Raw genomic sequence first — 26914 nt, 5'->3', positions numbered from 1 at the left:
TAGTGAGAAATACTCATTCATTCATTGATTCAACAAAGTTTTTTTTTTTAATGTGCCAGGTACTGAATAGCTTTGAGCCAATGTTGACCAATACAACCAGTGAGATTGTAGAAAACAACAACAACAACAACTGTATGTACTTGGAATGGTGTTGTCCCTTCATTTAATGAATATTTATTGAGCACCTCCTATGGGCCAGACATTGTTCTAGCTGATAATGATTATAAAAGATGTGAACAAGAAAAACAAAGTTTTTGACCAGTCTAATGTCTTTAGAAAGACATTAAATAAGTAATTTTGACAAAATCTAATGAGTATGACTGTAGAAGAAATACAGGTTGATCTTTGAGAAGCTAACTAGCCCTTGTCTATTATTTATTATTTATTTTTTAGTACATAACATATATTAGGCATTGTTCTAGGAACTGGAAGTATAGCAAGAAACAAATCAAACAATCTGTTCTCATGGAACTGTTATTCTTATGGAGGTTAAAACTGTAACACTGGTCTTTATTAGCACCTTGCACCAAACCAGTATTTTTCAAAGGATAGTACTCATACCACTAGTGAAATATGAAATTATGCAGGTAGTACACAAACTAATATGATACTAGTTATATGTTTATATTTCTAATCCTATTTTATTCATGGCTCAAGATACAGTCTTTTTCTTTGTGATAGTACAGATAATGACCTCTTAATAGAATTTATTTAATTTTAAAAAGCTGAGTTTAGTCAAAGAAAAGCATTTAGTAAATAAGTATAGATTATATGTAGACTTGGCAAAAAAAAAAAATGTTATAGTGATTCACACGTTACAGAATTTTAAAAAGGAGACACAGCTTTTACCCGAAGTTAGATGTGTAGAGATCAACAGTGGGATTCCATTACCTAAATTCTCAGTATAAACTTTCCATTATTTTGATGTTCTTTCCCAGTTTTATTGAGAAATAATCAACAAGCATTACTGTATAAGTTTAAAGCATATAGCATGATGGTTTGATTCACATATATTGTGAAATGAATATCATAATAGATTCAGGTAAAACCCATCATTTCATATAGATAGAATGAAAAGAAAGAAAAAGAAAAAGAAATTTCTCTTTGTGATGAAAACTTGGGATTTACCTTCTTAACGACTTTCTTATATATCATACAGCAGTGTTAACCATAGTCATCATGTTGTACATTATATCCCTAGTAATTATTTATATTATAACTAGAAATTTGCACTTTTTGACCACCTCCCTCCAATTTTATCTTCCCCCACCCTCTGTCTCTAATAACCACATGTCTGAACTTTTTTCCTCTGAGTCTGGTGTTTTTTGTTTTTTTAGATTCCACATATAAGTGAAGTCACATAGTATTGGTCTTTCTCTGTCTGACTTATTACACTTAGCACTTAGGGTCCATACATTTTGTTATAAATGGTAGGATTTCCTTATTTTCATGAATGAATAATATTCCATTGTGTATATAATTCAACATTTTGAGTTAATTTTTGTGAATGTGTAAAATAGGAGACCAGTTTCATTCTTTTACATGCGAGTATTCTCTTATCTCAGCAACACTTACTGAAGGCACTGTCTTTTCTCCACTGAGTGTTCTTGGTTCCCTTGTCAAGTATTAGTTGACCTATATGCTTGGGGTTTATTTCTGGGTTCTTGGTTCTGTATCCTTTGTCTACTTGTCTGCTTTTATGCTAATACCATACTGCTTTTATTATGATAGACTTAAAGTATAGCCTGAAATCAGGGTGTCTGATGCCTCCTGCTTCGTTCTTCTTTCTCATGATTTCTTTGGTTTTTTGGAGTCTTTTGTGGTTCCATTAAGTTTTAGGAGTGTTTTTTCTACTTCTGTAAAAATTGCCATCAGAAAGTTCATAGGGATTGCACTGAATCTATAGATGGCTTTTGGTAATATTTTCATTTTAACAATATGAATTCTTCTACTCCATGAACACTTATTGTATATTATTTTCCATTTATTTGTGCCTTTGATTTTTTTCATCACTGCCTTATAGCTTTTAGAGTAGAGATCTTTCATTTCCCTGGTTAAATTTATTCCTAAATATTTTATTGTTTTGATGTTATTGTAAATGGGATCGATACCTTTATTTCTTTTTCATAAAATTCAAAAAAAAAAAATTCATTGTTGGTGTTTAGAAACACTACTGATATTTTTTATGTTAACTTTGTATCCTGCAACTTTATTCATTATTCATTGATTGGATCTAATAGTTTTTTGCTTGGCTCATTAGGATTTTCTGTATTAAAATCATGTCACCTACAAATAGAGACAGTTTTACTTCTTTCTTTCCAATTCTGTTAACTTTGTTTCTTCTTTTTCCTGATGGGGCTGGCTAGTACTTATGTATATTTATGTGTTGAGTAAGAGTGTTGAGCGTGGTCACCCTTGCTCCTTCCTGATCTTAGAGGGAAACCTTCCAACCTTTCCCCACTGAGTATGATGTTAGCTGTGAGCTTGTCATATATGGCCTTTATTATGTTAAGATATGTTCCTTCTGTGCCCAATTTGTTGAGGTTTTTATCATGAATGGATGCTGAATTTTGTCAAATGCTTTTCCTGCATCTATTGAGATGATTGTCTTTCCTTCTATTGATATGATATATCACATTGATTAATTTGTGTACATTATAACATCCTTGCATTCTGGGGTAAATCCCACTTGATCACAATGAATGATCCTTTGTAATATGCTGCTAAATTCAGTTTGATAATTTTCTTGAGAATTTTTTTCTCTATATTCATCAGGGATATTGGCCTGTAGTTTTCTTTCCTAGTAGTGTTCTTTCCTGGTTTTGGTATTAGGATAATGCTAGACTCATAAAATGAGTTTGTTCAGAGTTTGGAAGGGAGTGTGTTAATTATTCTTTAAACCTTTGGTAAAAATCACCAGTGACGAGCACCTGGGTGGCTCAGTGGGTTAAACCCTCTGCCTTCAGCTCAAGTCATGATTCCAGGGTCTGGGATGGAACCCCGCATCGGTGGGGAGCCTTCTTCCCCTTCTCTCTCTGTCTGCCTCTCTGCCTACTTTGATCTCTGTCTATCAAATAAGTAAATAAAATCTTTTTTTAAAAAAATCACCAGTGAAGCCATCTGGTCCTGGGCTTTTTTTCATTGGGAGATTTTTTATTACTGATTCAATCTCTTAACTAGTAATTGGTTTATTCAGATTTACTATTTCTTTTCTTTCTTTCTTTCTTTCTTTCTTTCTTTCTTTCTTTCTTTCTTTCTTTCTTTCTGTCTTTCTTTCTTTCTTTTAAGATTTTACTTATTTGAGAGAGATAGAGTGTGTGGGGGGGGCACGTGCGTGCTTGCGCATGCGTACAAGTCAGGGGATGGGCATAGGGAAAGGAAGAAAATCCTCAAGCAGACTCCTTGCTGAGCATGAAGCCTGATGTGGACCTCCATCCCGGCCTCTGAAATCATGACCTGAGCTGAAATCAAGGGTCAAACGCCTGACCCTCTAAGACACCAGGCTTATTGTATATTAAGTCTTGGCAAATTGTACATTTCTTAGAATTTTTCCACTTCCACAGTTGTTCCAAAATTTTACACTTTTTGTCCCTACCCCCCACATTTTTAGACTCTTGATGTTATAATTTACATATTTTTATATTGTGTGACTAATAACAGGATATTGTACTTATGCAGTAACTATGTAGTTATTATGTATATAATATGTAGCTCAATCCCAAGACCCTGAGATCATGACCTGAGCCAAAGGCAGACACTTAACCAATGGATTTTTACTGTGTTCATGTTTTAAACTTTTCAACTTGAGTTTTAAGTGAATTAAGCACCATTATTACCATGTTGCAGAATCTGTGATTAAGTATTTATCATTACTAGCAAGATTCATCCTATCTTTTTACATTTTTATGATGTTAATTAGCGTTCTTTTACTTCTGTTCAAAGAACTTCCTTTAGCATTTCTTGTAAGGCTTGAGTAATGAGCTCCCTCAGCTTTTGTTTGTTTGAAAAAGTCTGTATCTTGGTGGGAGTGCAAGTTGGTGCAGCCACTTTGGAAAGCAGTGTAAAAATTCTCCAAAAATTAAAAATAGAGCTACCTTATGACCCTGCAATTGCACTACTGGGTATTTAACCCAAAGATACAGATGTAGTGAAAAGAAGGGCCATCTGTACCCCAATGTTCATAGCAGCAATGGTCACAGTCGCCAAACTGTGGAAAGAACCAAGATGTCCATCAACGGACGAATGGATAAGGAAGATGTGGTCCATATACACTATGGAGTATTTTGCCTCCATCAGAAAGGATGAATACCCAACTTTTGTATCAACATGGACGGGACTGGAAGAGATTATGCTGAGTGAAATAAGTCAAGCACAGAGAGTCAATTATCATATGGTTTCACTTACTTGTGGAGCATAAGGAATAACATGGAGGACATTGGGTGAAGGAGAGAAGTGAGTTGGGGGAAAACGAAGGGGGAGACGAACCATGAGAGACTGTGGACTCTCAGAAATAAACTGAGGGTTTTGGAGGAGGGGGCGTAGGGAGTAGGGGGCTGGGTGAGCCTGGTGGTGGGAATTACGGAGGGCACGTATTGCATGGAGAACTGGATGTGGTGCATAAACAATGAATTTTGGAACACTGAAAAGAAATAAAATAAAATAAAGAAAAAGTCTGTCTCTCTCCTTCGTTTCTGAAGGACAACTTTGCCAGAGATAGTTTATGACTTCTTGGTTTACAGCTTTATCCTTTTCATATTTTGAATATGTCACCATTTGCTCCTGGCCTAATTCAGGAAGTTTTTCAACTATTTCTGCTTTAAATATACTTCTTGCCGCTTTCTTTTCCTCTTCTTTTGTTCCCATATTATTTAATTCCTATATTGTGAATATTGGGTTTTTTATGGTATCTGTAAATCTCATAGGTATTCTTCATTCTTTTTCTTTTTGCTCCTCAACTGGATAATTTCTAATGTCCTATCCTCCAGATCATTGACTCTTTTTCTCTGCATTTTCAAGTCTGCTTTTGAAACTCTTGAATCCTTCAGTGTAGGTATTATATTTTTTTATTTATAGGATTGTATGTTTGGTTTTTTTGATGGTTTCTATTGATTTGTTGATCTTCTGATTCTGTTCATGCATTGTTTCCCTAATTTCATTTAGTCATCTATGAGATCAGTTATTAGAACATTGTTAGTTTCCTTTAGTGATGTCATAGTTACCTGGGTTTTCGTGACTCCTGAAAATTCTGAAGATTCTGGAATCTATACATTTGAGTAATTGGATTCCTCTTCCAGACTTGAGAGTTTTGCTTTGACAGAGACTAATTTTTTTTAAACGTTTTTTTTTAAGATTTTATTTATTTATTTGACAGAGAGAGATCACAAGTAGGCAGAGAGGCAGGCAGAGAGAGAGAGAGAGGAGGAAGCAGGCTCCCTGCTGAGCAGAGAGCCTGATGCGGGACTCGATCCCAGGACCCTGAGATCATGACCTGAGCCGAAGGCAGCGGCTTAACCCACTGAGCCACCCAGGCGCCCAACAGAGACTAATTTTTATCAGTCAGCTCAGTTTGGGTTTCTCGGTATATCTGCTGGTAATGTCCTTAGGCAGTGAGGCCTGCTATGGTCTATTTTGGGGAGAGGCAACTGCCCAAGCTCTGAAGTTGGGGATGGGGGAAAGGAAGAGTGTGATACTGTCTGAGAATAGTTAGATGAGGCTGCTAACTTGGTTCCCCATCGAAGTGAGGCTGTAGGATTGCCACTGCAATTGCCTGGATTCTCTGGTCAGGGCTACTAGATGGTCAGGACTGGATACTGTATTCTGTTCTAGATGAGGCTAGGAATTAGCTTGCTACCCTGGTATGACAGCAGGACGGGACCCAGGGCTGGTATAGCTCTTTGTTTGGATATCTGCATCAGGCCAGAATGTGCACTGAATTTCCTGGTCAGGTGAGACCACTGGTTTTGCTCTACAGACAAGAAAGCCATGGGCTATGCTCTCTGTTCAAGTGCACTGTAAGCAGGGTTTATTGGTTGGGCTATGCAGTTTCCTGTGTGCTTTGGTTAGGTTCCATGGTCAGGCAGGCTGGAGGCTATATTCATTAATGTGGCTACATATTATTTTCCCTGCCTAGGCACAGTGGGAAAAGCAGCTCTAAGTTGTCTTACCTCTAGTGAACCTATACTCTAAATTCTTTGGCTGAATAGGTCCACTGGCTTTGCTTGGCGAACTTTCAGTTCTACCTGCTTTTACCTTGTTTCAAGCACTGGTGTTGCTGCAGTTTCCAGGTGTTGCACTGGTAGGAAAGGGAGAGGCCATTCCAGGCAACTCTCAATTTCCCCAACATCTAGGAGAAAGCCAGGAGCTACCCTCAGCATGATGAGTTAATCCCTCTGCCTATTCTGAGGATGATCAGCTCTGCCTCCCCATCTTGACTTGAGCATTGCTGGGTTATACAACTTCCAGGTTTTCTTGCCAGCACTTCTGGTCAGATGTGGTAGGGAGACAGTACATGGGGCTGTGACTCGGCTCCTCTCCTGGACTTGTGCAAACCATGCTATAGGGCTGGTAAAACCCATTGGGAAGTCTGAATCAGGTAGATCATAACCCACTGAGTGCCCTGGTCATAATACACCACTGACTTGGTTCGGCAGATGAGCAAAACTGCTGGCTGTGACTACTACTGCTGAGCCCTGCAGGTATAAACTTGGTCTGCCAAGAGGGGCGTGCTCGTTGTTGCAAGCCCCTCACTCCTGCTCTGTCACAATCAGGTTCCCAGAGATTAAACCCTGGAGATTGCACTACAGTCTCTGTGGGGAAGATCAGAGTAGTGGGTCCCACAAAGTGATCCACAGTGTGAGGGGGAGGGCTGGTTGTCCCCCTGAGTTCTCTTTTTCCTTCAGAGGAGCTGGGGACGTAGGAGAGAGGAGAGACCTCTTAGCATGGTGCTGTGCTGGCCTAGGGGAGAGACAATGCCCCCAACGTTCAGCTATTTTTCTTACCCTTCTAATGCAATCTGTCTTGGTCTCTCTGTTTGGGGGACCAGCAGATTGCTTTAGCCTCATCCCCATGTTCTAGGATTGTCTCAGTAGTGTCTTATTACTGAATAGTTGTTTGTTGTTCTTCTTGGGAGGGGGAGGGAAGTCAAAAATAACCTATGTCAATGTCTTAGTGACATCTTGCCTCTAAATTTTTATAGTTACATGACATAAATTCAATTCTCGGGGGTGGGGGAAGGAGAAAACAGACTTAGAACATTCTTTATTCCACGCTCCTGTAAACTGCTTGAAAGTAGGAAAAGTCTTATTCATGGTTCTTGACATAGTGTCCTACACTTAGTAGGTACTAAGTAAATGCTAGATGAAGGAATAAAAGAATTAATTAATGAAATGGGGAATGCTCTGGCCTGACTGAATGTAATTAGTCATAGGGCATGAGAAAGAACAATCTCTCCGAACCAGTCTACAGGAACAATTTAGGACTCTGCCCTGAAGATTCAAGATCTGCCTTTCTAATAGAAGGAACATAAAAGAGATTAACCTTTCTGCTATGTGACTACAGATCAATTGGTACAGCTTGCCTTATATCACTGCCATAGAAGAACAGAGATAATGAAAAACTCTCACCAAGTTATATGTGTATTTTAGAGGACTGATTAAATTAAGACCCCATTAAATAATCTTTTACCACCACAAGGGTCTCTGTATTATGCTCTCAATCCAAAGAGAACCCATAGAAACTGCAAATTATAGAGGGAGGTCTCTTTGAGCCTCTAGTAACTTTATTTTTTTTAATTTAATTTAATTTTTTTTTTCAGTGTCCCAAATTCATTGTTTATGCACCACACCCACTGCTCAAAGTGGGGTGGAGAAAAGTGACTTTCTGACAATTTTGTGTTGGAAAAAAAAATTACAAAAATGCAAAAATACGGCTGTCTTCCATATTTTCTGCAGCTTAAGAATAAAACTATATATCCCACATTTCAAAATGTTAATTCCTGCCTTCTTTAGCTACTGAGGGAAAAATTTTTCTATTTTGAAACTTTGAAGAATTAAAAGGTCGCTTAATTTTTTGATAACAGAATATTTTAAGAAATAGTTTAATTTTAAGAACTAAGGATTCAACTGTGATGAGTAGCCCATAGTTTTATTTTTTTGTTATGACAATTTAAAGGATAATTCTATAAAAGTCCGTCACTCACAATCACATCAGTTCAACCAGGAATTAGTCTCTTTCCAAGTTGTGATTGTCTCACAGTTAGCAACACATAAATGAAGTTAATATCCTAGTCCTGTTGATGTCATTCTTGGTTTTCTTGTCAACTGTCTGTCATGAGAAATTTTGTCATTAGGCAGGTTGGTGGATGCCTACTGCCAAGTCCTCTTGCCTCATTAGACCAATTTCATAAGCCTTTCTGAATCTATTTGGTAGGAATGGAATCCAGACATCCATGTCTGAAATTAAATTCTCCCAGCAGTTACACCCCAAACATCTCTTTGCTTTCCATTATTTTCTTGGCTACGTTATGAGTCAAGTTGGATAGGATGAAATGGATTGCTCAGCTTTTAAACTTGTCATTCTCCATGGAACTACGCATATGGTCTCTTCAGTTTGAACAATTCCTGGAAGCAGGATTCAGTCCCTGATCCTCCCTAAGCTCACTGTCAATAGCTTGACAAGGGAGAAAATGGCCTTGTTTTTTTTTTTTTTTTTTTTTTGGCTAATACACCTTTGATATACACTGTGTCTAGATCCACTTAAACGTAGTTGGATGTCAGTCCTTTGACTGCCCTTGCAAATCAATCAATGGATCTACCATTTCTGTGTAACAAAATAAATGATTTCTTAGTGCTGACCAACATTTCCACGATAAAAGATCTTTTACAAGCATGCATTTTGTAAATCAAAAGTATGGTAAATGCAGCATACACAGAGTGTGCATTTCTTCCAATGACCATATAAAGGAGGATTATTTATTCATTTGTTTGCATATTTACACTCAAGGTTTTGTTTGGGGGCATGTCAAGTAAGAGATTAGAAGGCAATTTTCACACAAAGCCCCAAAGAAACATGATGTTATTCTGTGGAAGTTATTTGATTGTTCTTCATAGTCTTTTCCTTTCAATTGGCATTTAGAGAACTAGCCACACAAGCTGCTCCGTACCTTCCTGCATGATACCATTTCTTCCTGTTCTCCTTATCTGTACCTGCGAGGATGCACAGCTTTCTCTTTTTTCTTTCTTGTGGGTTTGTTCAGTTTCTTGATGTTTGTGACAGGCCACGATAGGGGAAGCTTTTATCACCGTGGGGTTTGGAGGCCTCAGTAAATTGAAAATTGCAAATGAAATCCACTGGGCTTGAATTCATCAGCTATTATGTCAGATGACCTTTGGCAGCTGCTGATAAAAATGAGAGAATGTTAGCTCTGATCCAATTTTCAGCACTAACCATTCCTTTTCAAATCCATTCACAGTCAGGCAGCAGACACATGGGAAGTGAAAATGATAGGGTTTCAAGAGAACAGCATTGTGTTGCAGATTAAGATTTTCTCCCCCTATTTCTAGAGGTCGGCCCCCAGGCCCCTGTCTGGTATCTACCTATTGTCCAATCAGTTTCAATATCTGCTTCAGAGGACATGTTAGCCATCCTTACAGATAAGTGCTTACAGGAGAGAATGTTGGACTTAATAGTTTTGCTTAGGAGGCATCAAGGGTCGCAGTGTAGCAATATTGACTGGCACATGTTAGTTTAATCTGACATTCTAAGGAATGTGACACTAGATTCTTTTAGAGTTGTTGATCTCTAGGTGATTTTTGTTACCAGCTCTGGTCTTATAAAATTTATTTTTGCACAACTATTTATATTCATGAGTCCAGACATATTCTAAAATGTCTATCATAGCCAAGCAAAGGTAACCTAAGCTTGTCCAAATAATGTACAGATGCCAAAATTATGAAACTGGGAACCAAATGACTTGTGTATGTTCTGTTCTTGCAATCCAGTTAAACATAAATGTCATCAATAGTATTTCAAGGACTAGATTATCCTGAAATAAATGAGTTTATACTGACTGGTAGGTTCCTCAATAAAAGTGATAGATTTTTATCATGCAGATGGGAAAAATTAGACTTGTTTTTCACTGAGGTAGCATGAACCAGCAAAATAACACGATGGATGGCTCAGTCATCAGTATGATTTCCTCATCTATGAAACACAGGAGCCTTCTGAAAATAAAGAAAACTGAAATTAGTAATTTTTCCCTCATTTGACTATTCCAAAAAGAAAAATAATTTCTCTTCAGTCCTTTGAGTTCATTGAGGGAACAGTCCAAACAAATGTGAAGTCAGAATGTGTTAGGTAATTGAAACCCATGTATCACTGTAAGCATTTTTTTAAAAAAACCTAATTAACTGAAAAGTATTAAATCTGTCTTTATATAGGTTTTATTGATATGCAGATTCTTACTTTCATGTTTTCCCTTGACACTCTATTGGTTGACATTATATGAAAATAAGTGTTTATATGTTAATAGTGTTGCAAGATGGCTTAGGTAGTTGTTCTAAATGCCTGTCTTTGGAGGAAGAATATGGTTCTGTAAGCTTCCTCATAAGAAGAAAAAAAAAAAAAAGAAAAAGAAAATAAGTGTATATATATCTATAGAGTGTATGTTATCCATATAATATATCTTACTTTTAAAAAGTAATTATTTAAAGTTAATTTCTTGGGTGCCTGGGTGGCTCAGTTGGTTAAGCGACTGCCTTCAGCTCAGGTCATGATCTCGGAGTCCCAGGATCAAGTCCCGCACTTGGCTCCAAGCTCTATGGGGAGTCCGCTTCTTCCTCTGACCTTCTCCCCTCTCATGCTCTCTCTCTCCTTCTCTGTCTCACATAAATAAATAAAATCCTTAAAGTTAGTTTCTCACTCCCCCCCCCCCACTTTTTCCTGGTACTCTTAATTCTTTTTAAGCAAAAGGTTGTTTGCTATCTAATGAGCATGTAAAAATAAAATACCTAATGATGGTGTCTAAAAACCAAAGTGCACATTTAAAGTTTATTATTATTGGGATGCCTGGGTGGCTCAGTCAGTTAAGCATCTATCTACCTTTGGCTCAAGTCATGATCTCAGAGTCCTGGGATCAAGTCCTACTTGGGGCTTCTTGCTCAGTGGGGAGCCTGCTTTTCCCTCTACCTGCTGATCCCCGTTTGTGTGCTTGCTTGCTCTCTCTCTCTGACAAATAAATAAAATCTTTTTAAAAAATCAATTACTGGACACCTAGGTAGCTCAGTGGGTTAAGCCTCTGCCTTCAGCTTAGGTCATGATCTCAGGGTCCTGAGATTGAGGACCTCTCGGCTCTCTGCTCAGCGGGGAGCCTGCTACCCCCTCTCTCTGCCTGCCTCTCTACCTACTTGTGGTCTCTCTCTCTCTCTGTCAAATAAATAAATAAAATATTCTAAATAAATAAATAAATAATAAAGATTTAAAGATCTATTATTATTGAATATTTTAAAGTACTCAAGTTCAAACTGTAAGCAATGATTGGATCTAAAATTAAGGGGGAGCACCCACTCACAAAATAGGAATTCAGTATATTCAGGACTGCCTTTGGTTTCCTCAGATACTTGATTTTCTAGATATTTTTTAAACCAATGAAGGCATACATTTGGGACTCTCATAAATATAGAAAACCTTGAAACATGGTTTCCTGGCCTGACATACCACCATTAGTTTGGACCTAGGGAAGTGATGACCTGGATGGTTCTGTAAAAACAACACTACAACTTGGGTGGTTTAGCCAAACTACACTTCAGACAGAGCAAGAAAACAGCTCCTATCTAAAGGCTAAATAAAGTCTTTACCTTCACAAATTTATCAATGACTGCAGTCACACATCACCCAATTCATCTTATTCATATGACAGGACTTGTTTCTCTGAGTTATAGCTCCCTCAGACCTCTACCTGCCTTTAGGTTTTGCAATGGATACTGCCACTAATTCTGAAAAAGCAGCAAGTGATTTAACAATGAGCCTGTTCTTAGGGGACTGAAACTATGAAGGCCCACGTCAGTCAGCTTGGACCCAGTCAGCTAACAGGAATCTGCCAGAAAAAAGAGCAGCACCCACACTTGGCTGGGCCCTTGGGTCTGGCTTTCAGCCACTGTGATCTGCATGCTCAGATAGATGGAGCAATTAGATAGGCCTGTTAAGTCTTATGTCTTCATTATTGATTTATACTATGAACTCAGCATGATTATTGAACCAGACCAGCCAGTGAAACAAATGAGTCATTGATCTTTACATAGGCTTATATTTCCAATTTATATTTGAAGAGGAAATACATGGATATACCATTATTTCTGGTATTTTGTTTGAAAGCTTGAACAGAGATTTGGATAATTCAATGTTCCCACATCCTGACCTTTCATTGTCGTTCCTTCTATGGAAACACTATCCAATAGAACTTTCTTTTATGATGGAAATGTTATACTCTAGCCTGTCCAATACAGTAGCCACTAGCCACATGTGGCTATTAAGTATCTGAAATGTGACTAGCGTGACGGAGGAGATGTGTTTTTATTTTTGTCTTATTCTCATTTCAATTTAAATAGCCACGTGTGGCTAGTGGCTACTATATTTGTACAGTGTAAAAGCTTTAGAGGATGCATATGAATTTTTCTCCTCTGTTCATGAATAACACCTGTAGAAATTCTACCTTTTTTTTCAAAGCCCTGTTTAAATACTGCCCCTTTTATAAAGACTTTATGGATTCTCCCACCATTACCCCACCTTTCTCTGAGTACATATCATTGTGTACTTCTGATAGATTTCTGCCGTATGTTGTAATTATCTGCTCTACTCTATAATAAACTGCTTGAAGACAGGGATTGTGTCCACTCAGTGATAGACTATCTACAGCAAATATTTGAGGAATTAAACTGAGTTGTAGGTTTTGTTGGGGGAGGGAAGAAGTTATTATTTATTTAATACATGCTTATTAGAGAAGCACTGACACTTTGTCATCCTTTTTTCATCCTCTCTTTTTAAACTAAATTTAATAAAAACTATTATTTCCATCTCCTGATTAATCTGTTAGCACTGTGGTAGAAATGCAAAACAAAACTACTGTATTTTCTCCTCATCTTCATAGACAACAACACAATGCTATACATAGAGGAAGAACTCAGTAAATACTTATTGAATCAATGAGATATGCTTATATTGGCATATGATGTTAGAAAAATTCCTTCTAGAATATTCACATAAGTCTTTTCTCAAAAATAAACTCTAAGAACTGTTCTATATCTTGATTGTGGAAATGGTTACACAACTGTGTGTGCTTATCAAATCTCAGAGCTATACACTAAAGAGGGTGAATTTTAAAAATTAAATTTTTTTTTAATTTTCGTAATATTTATTTATTTATTTAGAGATTATTTATTTATTTTAGGGAAGAGAGTGAGTGGGAGAGAGAGGGGGAGAGAATCCAAAGCAGACTCTGCTGAGTGCAAAGCCAGTGCTGAGTTCGATCCCATGACTGGGAGATCATGACCTTAGCCAAAACCAAGTCTAACACTTAACTGAGCTTGAAAAAAACTTATATGTAGCCACCCAGATGTTCCTATATATGATTTTTTTTTAAAGCTGAGTAAAAATATTGTGTACTTCAGTAATGCTTGTAATTTTAAGTAACTATTTACCATTTGGGCACTAAATCTATGATATTTATATATTATATAATACTAATTGTATTCAATTATGTCTTTCTCTGGTGCCAAATAACACTAATTGACTTGTGCAGAACAGTGAAGTAATCTAAGACAGGTGTTCCATGATTAAAAGAGTGGAGTTAGACCTTATTTTAAAAACCCAATTCTTCCACTTGCTAATTTGGAATACTGCTAATACTTACCACATTGTATTATACCAGCTTACACTTGCTGAATACATGCTGTATATGCTATGTTCTCAAGACTCTGCTTAGGTTAATTCAATCCTCCAACAACCCTGTAAAGTGGGTATTATTATCATCACTTTAAAGATGACAAAATGGACATAGAAAGATTCAGTAACTTGCCAAACGTCCCACAGAATTAAAGTGGTGCTTGGCCATCATATGTTCTTCATATTTTTTTAGTACTTCTGACTGTCAGCATGACAGAGTCAGGAGACAGGTTTAAGCAGCACACATAGTCTCTTACCAATCTTACCATCTCTGAACATTAATTCTCTTCAATAAAAAGAAGATATTATTTTCTTCCCATCTCATAGGGAAGGATGCTTTTAGGGTTAAATGAGATATTAATATGGAGATGTGAATTACCCATTTCATAATTATACTTGTGCTTCATGTTTTAAGTTAAGGTTGGAGTCCCTTTTCATGTTTATAGGACTTTGATCCCAGGTATGCCTCATTTGCTGACGAGAGGTATTCCTCACTCCCATTTTCACAATTAGTCATGACTGTACTTGAAGAAGTCAGGGAAAGGGAACAGTAAAGATTTCAGCCTCCTAATACCTAATTATACAGCAAAGCTCCTTGGGGCATTTTTTCTTTGTGAAAATCTGCAAAAGAAGAAAAGGAAGAACAGATGAGAACGGAAGGAACTGGAGGTTGAAAGAAAAGGTGGGAGAATCTCCTAGAACTCACTGAAAAAAAACACAATTAATTCAACCAACAAGAGCCCTTGTAGCATTTTCTATTGCCCTCTGCCTCCTTCCATTCACTCAGCTGGGTACTGTCAGATTCACAAAACACTAGCCACAGGATGGATTCCTAATGTAAAACTTTTTAAAAGAGTAATTAAATACTTCAGTATCAGAGCACGTAGAAACTGTTTCTTGTTTCGAGAGTATACATGGAATAATTGGGGAGGGGTCAGGGGAGTGGTTAAGTGAAGTTAAATCGTTCTACCTAGTATTTCTTCAGACATTTTGTACCTATTCATTGTCTGTCAACAAATTAACAGGATCATGTGTCCATGCACATAAGTTCCTCAGTTTATAAATACCCCAAATTACGTCCAAACAGATTTATGACTATAGATCGAATTTTACTAATTAGGACCAACTACCAACATATTGTACTCTTTTCTTTTTTGTAAAAGCAGTCGTTCAGATGAGTAAGAGCCAATGGCTTTAAGGAGTTCAAGTTAGGTGGAGACCTTAAAGAAATGTAGCTGATTATAGTAAATTATAAAATACTGTGCTTCTTCATACTTTTTGTAAATGCAGCCTCCTGCGAATATATAATGTTTACTTCTTCTTCTTCTTCTCCTTCTCCTTCTTCTTCTTCTTTTGAGTGGAGTAAGGAGAGAAGTATTCAGTCAGAATAAAATTGTTTTAGTTCTTTTGGTCAATGAATATTAAGTATGATTCAAGCCTAAAGCTGACACTGCCTGTTCCTTTTGATTGTGAATAATAGTAACAGCTTCTATTCCTTAAGTGTTTACCCCATACAAATGTAATACAGGGTAAATCACTCTAACTGCTACAACCAGTAAACCCCAGGTCCCCAAAATAGCTTAATTAAAAAAAAAAAAATCTGGTCGATAGCATTAGAATCTGATATGGGTCAGGTGGCTCTTCCTTGTGGCTTTTTTCTAAGTGATGATTCCAGGAAACACATTCCTTCCATCCTGCAAATTTGCCATCTCAAAAACTCTTACTTCTAATAGTATGGATGTAGTAGAGAGAACTTTTATCTGCTGCAGTCTACAAGTGACATATCACTTATGTTTACATTCCACTGGTGAGACTTAGTCTTGTGACCTCACCTAGATTCTCAGGGAACTGGGAAATATAGTAAAGAAAATGAAAGGGGTGGTGATCCCGTACTATGGCATTTGCCATAATCAGACACTGGGCTTTATGTATGTTGACTCATTGAATGTGCACGAGAACACTAGAAAGTAAATGTTACTAACCTCACTTCATAGATGAGAAGTCAAAGATGCAAAAACTTAAACAAATTGTCTAATTTTTACATGAATGGTGGAATTAAGGTTCAAATACAACCTATCTTTAAAAAACAAAATTTAACAAATGAAGATGTAAAAAATATATAAATTGGCAAAGGCTATAAAAAAAAAAAGAAATAGAGCTAGTAACTTGGTTATGACAAATGCCCAAGCTCAGTAATACTTAAAGAAATAGAAATTTAAGGGGGAAAACATTTTAACTTGAGAAGTTAACAACAGCAACAAGAAGTTTAGTGTTATACCCAATGCTAACAAGGGCATGGTCAAAATAATAGTGAAAAGAGAGTCAGAGGCACTGAAGTATTAATACTGGTTGTTTTATGTCGGAGGATTTATGGGTGATGGTCCTCACCGATTTACCTTTAAATATTATTGCATTTTAGCCATGATGGATTCCGAAAGGCCTACAATATTCTGCCTTCTCACCTTAGAGAGGTACAGGCTGGCATTTCTGACTTCTCCCTGTGCACAGAGGCACACAGAGGCAATTGGGTTGTTTCCTAAGACCCCTGTTGCCCAGCGGCAGTCCCTTTTGCAAAGAGCACAGTTGGGCTCAGGTCAGCAGCAGTCCTTTGTGGCAAAGCCTGCCTTTGCATTGACTTGCAAGATTTTGCGTTTCTTCAGGCAAAAAGTGGTCAAAACCGTTACTATGTAATTTGTTCCCAGAGATTTGAAACATTCAGTGAAACTTTAAAACTTCGCATGATGTATTTTTTTAGAAAGTTATTGTTTGAGAATAATGTCTTTTTATACCAGAAAATAGTTATCCTGAAATGATATTGAAAACTTCTCCTTCCCTTTATTTTTTTAATCAATACATGCTAAAGTGACAAGTCCTCTGTATTTGGCATCTTCATTCATTCCTGTGCTTGAGGAGGAGCGCTGAGTGCTCAGTTTAGACCATGGGGCAGTAGAGGTGGTGGGGTTCTGAGAGGGGGTCTGAAGAGGACCTCTGTCCTCCAGCCTCCTTGCCAGGCCTTCACATTTGCTCTCTTACATTGTGGGCCATATCCTTCTGCTTGGTGTTTTGGCTTTGTGATGGGGGTGGTGGATGGGTGGAGGAGGCTGCCTGAAGAAAATAATCTGATGTCACAGAGCAGAAAAAAATTACTGCATTTTATAAAAACATAAACACCTATATACATACCCAAGTACAAATAGCATATAACTGCTTTATAGGAAATCCCGGTTTGGGCTATAGAAGGGCACAGCTCTTCCCACATAAGTGAACATACTACTTTAAAGAAATATGGATGTGTACCTGGTCCTGAAACATCCCACAACCTCAAAACAAAAAATAATCACTTAAGATATGACTACAAAAAAATGAGAGTGATTCATTTCTGTAACTTGTGGGATCTGTCATCATTTTATTGTCAATCCTGGAAATTGTGTCTTTTTAATTCCTTTCTGTAAAGAAATATTGATTTTGGCAGTAATAAAGCTGTCAGAACATTAGTACAGAGATAATATTATCACATAATTAAGAAACTATCAAGTTATCTATTAATAATATTATTCATATGGAAAGCAATGTAAAGGCTGCACCTACAGAATAAAGTGCATTTAAGAAGACATATTCTGAGGTTGCCTGGGTGGCTCAGTCGTCAGGCACCTGCCTTCAGCTCAAGTCATGATCCCAGCGCCCTGGGATAGAGCCCTGCATCAAGCTCCCTGCTCAGCGGGAAGCCTGCTTCTCCCTCTTCCCTCTCCCTCTGCCCCCACTTGTGTTCCCACTCTCACTGTGTCTCTCTCTGTCAGATAAATAAAATCTTAAAATTTAAAAAAAAAAGATTCTGAAAAAATGGACAGAAGAATATGTGGACGAGGGGTAGTACAGAGGATAGAGTGTTTCATAGTGCTTCTGGCCATCTGGGGAAATCCATTTCAAATTGACACCCAATTCAGGTATGACTCTTTTAGCCAAAATAAAAGGATTTCTCATGTTTTCAGTATTGGGAAGGACAAACTTTCATGAAAATCAATTGGTGAAGATTTCCTCCTTTAAATGAATTTTGAGAGATTTAATTAGCAGGGTCCAAAAATAGTCTATAAAGATTAAAAATGTCCTGAAATAAGAAAGTGACCAAAGCCAAAATAAACCAGCATAAGATCAGAAAAATATAGGGAAAGCAAAATAAAGTCAAGAAGATAGAAGACAGATCTCCATAACCTGAAAAAAAGAAAAAATTCATTTGGATAGTATTTCTCTGATCAAGGCAGAGTATAAGGTTTTAACTTTAAGTTCCATCTCACCAAATCTAAATAGTGGGTTTTTCTTCCTAACTACATATGATTTCTCAAAAGTTAGCTTTTTGTAACATGGCTAGTTATTACATCAGCATTTTTATATTTTAATGCAGCGTTTCCCCAAATACAGTTTATATAGTACTGAGTCTAAGCAAGAATAATAAGATGTTATGCAAATAAAGATCCTGTGCTGGGTGAAACAAATTATAAAAAGATTTACTGATGACAAAATTTATTACAGCCTTTATACTAGTACTTACTATGGCCCTGCAGTGGGTACAGGGAAGAAGGGAATATAACGTTCAGCATTTCACCAGTGAACCCTTGTTTTGCCATGAAACATGTTGAGGGGCCAGTGTCTTTTGGATCATGCTTTGGAGGCAATGATTTGACACCACTTCTCTCTACCAACAAAGGCCCTTCTCATTAGTTGCAAAAGGGAGAATAATGCCATGGTAAAGTGTGTGGATTTTGGACCAGACGGCTGGCATTTAAACTCTGTGACTTGTTGTGGACTTTTGGGGCAAGTTACTTGACCTCTCCTTGCTTCATTTTTTTTTTTCTTTTTAATCTCCAGGGTGGGCATAATGGTAATATGTAGCTGAGACAAAGGTATTATGAGCATTAAATAACTTGATACAATTGAAGTACCTAGAACATCCTCTGGCATATGGTAAAGTCTCAAAATTAGATGTTGACTATTACAACAAATAAGCAGTTGCACCAAATATTCTTCTATACAAGAACAACTCCAACAAATCTATTTGGGGTTATCATATATAGGACATGCTCTTTATTTTTGCAGAGGTTTTCCCCCATGACTGCAATGATAAGACTTTTTTTTTTTTTAGTCTAAAATTTGTGATTAAAACCGGGAGATTTTCTTTTTTCTAGCCCCAAAACATGACCATTTGAACCTTTGTTTTTTCCTCTTTAGTCCATAATTCTCATCACTTTGTAGTGATATAATGACAAATGGGACTGCTTTCATCTTTGTTCTGTTATGGAATATATCTTAAATTTCATATCCATGAACAACTGGAGCACTAAGGTTTGATTAGGGCATCATACTGACAATATGTTTTCACATGCGTAAGAATGTGGTTCTTCCTAAACCATTTTCCTTTAGCCCAGGGTGTCTCTTTGCCCCCACCTGTAGGTTCAGCTTTATGTTCAACCCCAAGCAGGAAGCATGAATTATTTATTGCTCACTTGTTTATCCTTTTTTTAAGAGGGAGAGAGAGCACATGCATGAACAGGGTAGGGAGAGGGGCAGGGTGAGAGAGAATCTTAAGCAAGCTTCATACCTAGCTCAGAGCCCCATGTGGAGCTTGATCTCACAGCCCTGATTCATGACCTGAGCTGATATCCAGTCAGATGCTTAACTGACTGAGGCACCCAGGCTCATTTACTTAAAATCTGTCATACCTATTGCTCATTTATTTAAATCTGTCTCATTCTTTATGAAGAATTTCAAACAGATAACAAGAAATTGGCTCACTATCAATATCAGCTTTGCTACTCATCACCCTACAACCCTCAAAAAATGATCTGCTGCTCAGGCACCCAGTAGCTGGATCTGACCCCCTTGCTCTAGCTCTCTCCTATAGAGCTCATACACTGGCACACCTAGATCCTGTCTTATTGGCTCCAAAGTCCCTCCATTTCAACTTCCAGATCCCAGATAATCAGATCTCCTATATCACAATCTGTTCTAAGGAATCCTTGATCAAACCCCTTTTTATAGAACCTCTTGGAAAAAACAATATATGGTGATGGCTAGTATTTTTAAGGAAGTCATACCAATTTCCATGTTTATATCCCTCAGAAAGAAAAAAAATTCACATTATTGAATTCATGGAAAGGGCAATGCTTGCAACTTTTTTGTGGGAATATTTGTCCAAAAGTTTCTCCATTTTTTGTTTAAGATTGAAACCAAAGAACTAAATGGGATCTGTCCAATAAGTTCCTCCAGTGAAACAATAGATATCATTATTGTCGATCAAACATTGCCAGAGTGCCTCCCCATGTCTTTGAAGCAAATACCCAGATTACTTACAATCTAGAGAATACACATATGCTTAGACTTTTGAAAAAGAATAAAATAATGGCTCGAAACTAATATTTGATGTCTTAAGTGTATATACTTAATGAGTTTTTTAACTGAGTGATTTATTCAGATTTTTCCATTGTAAGATTTCTAACACCCTAAAACACAGATTAATTTTTCTGATAGTAATCTGATCTATCAGCTTCCCTAATTAACATTGCCCAAATTTTTTAATTATTTTTTATTGTGGTAAAATTATGTAACATAAAAGATGCAGTTTTAACTATTTTGAAATGTATGATTCATTGACATTAATCACATTCACAATATTGTGTAACCATCACTACTATTTTGAAAACTTTTTCATCACCCCAACTAGAACCTCTACTCATTAAGCAGTAACCCCCTATTTTCCCTTCTTCTCCTCCCCCAGACCTTTGTAACTTTTATTCTACTTCCTGTCTCTACAGATTTGCCTATTCTAAATACTTCTTATAAGTAGAATCATACAATATTTGTTCTTTTATGTCAGTTTATCTCACTCAGCATAATATTTTCAAGGTTCATCCATGTTGTAATATATATCAGAACTTTATTCCTCTTCATGACCAAATAATATTCCATTGAATGTATATACCATATTTTGTTTATCATTCATCTGTTGACAGATACTTGAGTTGTTTCAGCCATTTGGCTATTGTTAATAATATTGTAATGCATATAAGTATCTGTTTGAATCCTATTTTGAATTCTTTGGGTATATAACTGGATACCTAGGAATTGAATTGCTGTGTGATATGATTTAGCTTTTTGAGGGACCTCTAAAACTTGTTTCCACAACTGTTGCACTAGTTTACATTCTTACCAGCAGTGTATCAGGGTTCAAATTTCTTCTGTGTGAGGCCTCTGATTTTGTTCTTCCTTTTCCAGATTGTTTTGCTGTTCTGGGACCTTTGCAATTTCATATGATTTTGAGAATTGGCTTTCCCATTTCTGGGGAAGAAAATGCTGTTAGAATTTTTATGGGAATGGCATTGAATCTGTAAATAGTTTTGAATAGTATTGACATATTAACAATGTTGAGGCTTTCTATCCATGAACATGGATGTCTTTCCATTTAGTTAGATCTTCTTTAATTTCTTCCAGCAATGTTGTATAGTTTTCTGTGTATAAGTTTTTCACTCTTTGGTTAAATTTATTGCTAGGTCTTTTATTCTTTCAGGTACTATTTTAAGTGAAATTATCTCCTTAATTTTCTTTTCATATTATTAACTTTTTTCATGTACAAACACAACTAATTTTTGTTGGTTGATCTTGTATTTTGCAACTTGCCAAATTTGTTTATTAGCTGTAGTAGTTTTCTTTTTGTATTTGGGGGGATTTTCTATACAAAGAATCATGTCCCCTGTGAATGAAGATAGTTTTACTTTCTTTCTCTCCTTGAATTTCCCTTTTCTTGTCTAGTATCACTGGCTAAAGCTTCTAATACAATGTCGAATAGAAGGGTATTCTTATTTTGTTCGTGACTTCAGGGAGAAAACTTTTATTCTTTTACCACTGAGTATATTAGTCATGGGTGTTTTCGTTAATGCCCTTTATCATGTTGAGGAGTTTCCCTTCTCTTCCTAGTTTTCTGAGCTTGGTTTTTGTTTTTGTGTTTGTTTTTTTGTTTTTGTTTTTGTTTTTGTTTTTTATCAAGAGAGAGTTTTGGATATCATAATGTATTGAGTTGAGGATAGCTGTGACATATAACAACTGTTTGCTTAGTGTCTGGGTCTCTTGTAGTAGTGAAATTCCTGCATTATTGTTTCTCTAGCAGGACCAAAATTAGGCTGAGTAAAGGGAAGGGATCATTGATTCTGTCAAGTATCTGGTATAAAATCTTCACTGCTAGCCCGAACAGTTCTGCTTTCTTAGGTTATAATTTATGCCACTTCTGCTTATGGATCCAGACTACACATTTGTGTTGGCCCTCCATCTGGGACAGAGTCCCTTGACTCACCAAAAATAGTTTGGTCTCTACTCTCAGCTCTTCCCACTAGGTCAAAATTATCTGCAAAACTCCAGTTTCTTTTCTTTTCTTTCTTATTTTATTTTATTTTTTCAGTGTTCCAAGATTCATTGTTTATGTACCACACCCAGTGCTCCATGCAATATGTTTCCTCCTTAATACCCACCACCAGGCTCACCTAACCCCCACCCCTCTCCCTCCAAAACCCTCAGTTTGTTTCTCAGAGTTCACAGTCTCTCATGGTTCATCTCCCCCTCCGATTTCCCCCAATTCATTTATTCTTTCCTTCTCCTAATGTCCTCCAACTCCAGTTTCTACATTGATGACTTCTTCCCTCTATCCCCAGGCTGTGGCCCCTGATCAGTGTCTCATGTCCCACATCTCTTGTCAAGTCTCCCAACCTCCTACCCAAGCTTTCTGGGCATCTCTGGTGACTTGGTTATTATGGTCACTTCTGACTTTGAGAGCCTCTCTCCACAGTTCTCAATGTCACTCATACATCATCACTTCTTACTCTCTCTTCTAGGCTGATCCAAGGGTAGACCTCAGCCCTCTTTGATTTCCACCAAAATACCAATTACACAAGGCATGTGTGTGGAAAAAACTACACTAGAAATTTGGGGAAATGGTTTGGGTTCATAACCCAGTAACATAACAGCGTAGAATATCAGATTTCGCTATTCTTAAAAAAATTTGCTCAGCCCTTTGTGCTGAGTGGAGGTGTAGTTGCCTATCATGTTGCATATCCCCCTCTTACTTTCACTCCACTGATCGCTTTATTATGGAGAGCAGTTTAGTTCTTTCTACCCTATTATAAACTAGGTTCTGGTGTCCCATTGCATATCGACAGACTCATTCTTGTGCTGGGTCTGTCCCTTCCAACTTCCTTCCACCAAAAAGTAAAAGAACAGCATAGAGATGTTTGATTTCCTCAAATGAATTAGACCACCTCTCTTAGAAAATGGAAAAGGCTACAGTCAGTTTGAGTTTTAAATAACAGGGTTTCTTTCATACACACATACACAGATGCATATAAATAACACACTTTAAATACTTGAATACTTTTATGTTAAAAGATAGGATATCATATATTGTACCCTAATCCCACAGTTCCCAAACTGTGCGCAAAGTTTTCCCAGAGTGCTATAGTGAACTCACAAGGAGTATGGTAGGATATTTAGATTTTTGAATGAAATACAGACACAGCAAACAACAAGCTCTAGGTGGTCTGTAGCTTCAACATTAGATTGTTTTGCATGCCATTTGGCGATCTCTGATCTTTGTAAAGCTGAGTTTTCTGCGATTGCTTTGATAAAAAGCAAGAACTATACTAAAACCAATGTGGAACAGGAAATAAGAAAAGTGAGAACCCCATTACTATTTAACATAGTACTGGAAGTCTTAGCCTCAGCAATCAGACAACAAAAAGAAATAAAAGGCATCCAAACTGGCAAGGAAGAAATCGAACTTTCACTATTTGCAATGACATGATAGAGACATGAAGACATGTAGAAAACCCAAAGACTCTACCAGAAAATTGCTAGAACTCATACATGAATTGAGCAAAGTCACAGGATAAAAGTCAATGTGCAGAAATCTGTTGCATTTCTATACACCAATAATGAGACAGCAGAAAAAGAAATCAAGGAATCGATCCAATTTGCAGTTGCACCAAAAACAAGATACCTAGGAATAAATATAAATAAAGAAGTAAAAGATCTGTACTCTGAAAACTATTGAACTCTTATGAAAGAAATTGAAGAGTACACAAAGAAATGGAAAATGTTTGATGCTCGTGGACTGGAAGGACAAATTTTTTTTTTCAAATAATATTGATTTTTTTGGAAGAACAAATATTGTTAAAATGTCTATGCTACCTAGAGCAATCTGTACTCAATGCAATCCCTATCAAAATACTGTCAGCTTTTTTTACAGAGCTGCAACAAATAATCCTAAAATTTGTATAGAACCAGAAGAGACCCCAAAGAGTCAAAGGAATGTTGAAAAAGAAAACCAAAGCTGGTGCCATCACAATTCCAGACCTCAGGCTATATTACAAAGCTGTAATCATCAAGACAGTATGGTACTGGCACAAAAACAGGCACATAGATCAATGGAACAGAGTAGAAGACCCAGAATTGCACCTTCTACTCTATGGTCAACTAATCTTCGACAAAGAAGGGAAGAATATCCAATGGAAAAAAGACAGTCTCTTCAACAAATGGTGTTGGGAAAACTGGACAACAACACACAGAAGAATGAAAATGGACCACTTTCTTACACCATTCACAAAAATAAATTTAAAATGAAAGAAAGACCTTAATGTGAGACAGGAAACCATCAAAATCCTAGAGGAGAACACAGGCAGAAACCTCTTTGGCCTCAGCCATAGCAATTTCTTACTAGACACATCACCACAGCCAAGGGAAACAAAAGTAAAAATGAACTATTGGGATTTCATCAAGATAAAAATCTTCTGCACAGCAAAGGAAACAATCAATAGAACTAAAAGGCAGCCTACAGAACAGGAGAAGATATCTGCAAACAACATACCTGATAAAAGGTTAATATCCAGAATCTACAAAGAACTTTTAAACTCAACACCTAAAAAACAAATAATGTAGTTAAGAAATGAGCAGAAGACATGAATAAACAGTTTTCCAAAGAAGACATCCAGATGGCTAACAGACCCATGAAGAGATGCTCAACATCACTCATCATCAGGGAAATACAAATCAAAACCACGATGAGATACCATCACATACCTGCCAGAATGGCTAAAATTAACAGCACAAGAAACAATAGGTGTTTGTGAGGATGCAGAGAAAGGGGAAACTTCTTACACAGTTGGTGAATGCAAACTGGTGCAGGCATTCTGGAAAATAGTATGGAGGTTCCTCAAAATGTTAAAAATAGAACTACCTTGGGACGCCTGGGTGGCTCAGTTGGTTGGACGACTGCCTTCGGCTCAGGTCATGATCCCGGAGTCCTGGGATCGAGTCCCACATCGGGCTCCTAGCTCCGTGCGGAGTCTGCTTCTCCCTCTGACCTTCTCCTTGCTCATGCTCTCTCTCACTGTCTCTCTCTCAAATAAATAAATAAAATCTTTAAAAAAAAAAAATAGAACTACCCTATGATCCAGCAATATCAGCAATAGGTATTTACCCAAAGGACACAAAAATACTGATTCAAAGGGGTACATGAATCCTGATGTGTATAACAGTATTATCAACAATAGCCAAACTATGGGGAGGGCGAAATGTCCATGGACTGGTGAGTGGACAAAGATGTGGTGTATATATATAATGGAACACTACTCAGCCATCAAAAAGAATGAAATCTTGCCATTTGCAATGGCATGAATGGAGCTACAGTGTATTAAGCTAAGTAAAATAAGGAAGTCAGAGAAAGACAAATATCATACGATCTCACTCATGTATGGAATTTAAGAAAGAAAACAGAGGAACATGTGGGAAGAGGGGAAAGAAAAAAAGGAGAGAGGGAAATAAGCCATAAGAGACCCTTAACAACAGAGAATAAACTGAGGGTTGATGAAGGGAGGGGGTGGGGGATGGGCTAGATGAGTGATGGGTGTTTAAGGAGAGCACTTGTTATGATGAGTACTGGGGATTGTGTGAAAGTGATGAATTACTGAATTCTACTCCAGAAACCAAAGTTGCTCTGTCTGTTAACTACCTAAATTTTAAATTTAAAAAATAAAAATACTAAAAAAAGAGAAGTGAGAACCAATCTGATTCCAAGGATTGAGGAGTTTTGCAGGAGCCAACAGGTGCACACATCCCATTAGTAAGTAATTGTGATTATTTAGGAATAAAATAAAAATATTTCTTCTTTCAATTTGTGTGTGTTATTTTTGCAAAGGCTACTAAGTTGTTAAGACATAAATATTTATTAAGTTCTTTGGGCCCTTACTGCTTAATAAATGAAACTATTAAATATTTCCTTTGACTTAGGGGCACTGTGAAAAAAAAAAATACCAAGAAAGTTTAGGGAACTCTGCCCTACTTTTTTACATATGTATATGTATCACTTTAAAAACCCATATTTAATATTATGAAGGGTAATTAAAGTAAATAATACAAACATCCAGAGAAGTTATTACTATAAAAAGCACTAATTACTGAGAACATGATTATAATTAATATTACCTTCTTTTTAGCGTATATATCTGTAAAACTTTAAAAGATATTACAATGTAACTTTAAATCAGTAAAGTCTCAGGAGAAAGTCGAGCACTGATTAATACAACTGTTTAAAAAAAAGATGCTCTAGTTAGTTTAACGTTTTTCATTAATTGAATGTTAATGAAAAATCCTTTTTCAACTCCTTCTGAAAACTTACTCAGAAACATGTTGGCCATTCTTCTGCCTTGGTGGGTACAACTTGCTAAATATAATTAAATCTTCCTTTGGTGAGTAAGTAACTTCATAAGAGGTTAATCACTTGCTCAGGGTTACAAACATCGCAAGCATCAAAATCGGCATCTGAAACTAGACGTTCATGCTCCAAGCACTTGAGCTATCGACGGTTCAGTTAGTTTAGGAAATATTGCGTGTTGTACTTCACCTGGGAGTGTCAGTGCCCACTGGCATATTAAAGACTGAGAAATTG

At 36.9% G+C, this 26914-nt stretch overlaps 1 protein-coding gene and 1 long non-coding RNA gene across 4 annotated transcripts in view; one reads left to right on the top strand and one right to left on the bottom strand.

Moving 5' to 3' along the window:
- SOX2 (SRY-box transcription factor 2) overlaps positions 1–26914 on the top strand; it is a 675778-nt gene that overhangs the window by 511396 nt on the left and 137468 nt on the right. The gene's annotated exons all lie outside the window — the stretch shown is intronic.
- The window catches only part of LOC116588645, a 141485-nt gene continuing 123672 nt past the window's right edge, over positions 9102–26914 (bottom strand). The window contains exons 4-6 of the long non-coding RNA XR_004285032.1: positions 14510–14556; positions 13904–13998; positions 9102–9395 (exon numbers count right to left, since the gene is read on the bottom strand). This is a non-coding gene — a long non-coding RNA (uncharacterized LOC116588645). The remainder of the gene's footprint in view (positions 9396–13903; positions 13999–14509; positions 14557–26914) is intronic.

Source organism: Mustela erminea, chromosome 1 (genome assembly GCF_009829155.1).
Source record: "Mustela erminea isolate mMusErm1 chromosome 1, mMusErm1.Pri, whole genome shotgun sequence".
Taxonomy (NCBI): domain Eukaryota; kingdom Metazoa; phylum Chordata; class Mammalia; order Carnivora; family Mustelidae; genus Mustela; species Mustela erminea.
This window is presented reverse-complemented; position numbering and strand designations above follow the sequence as displayed.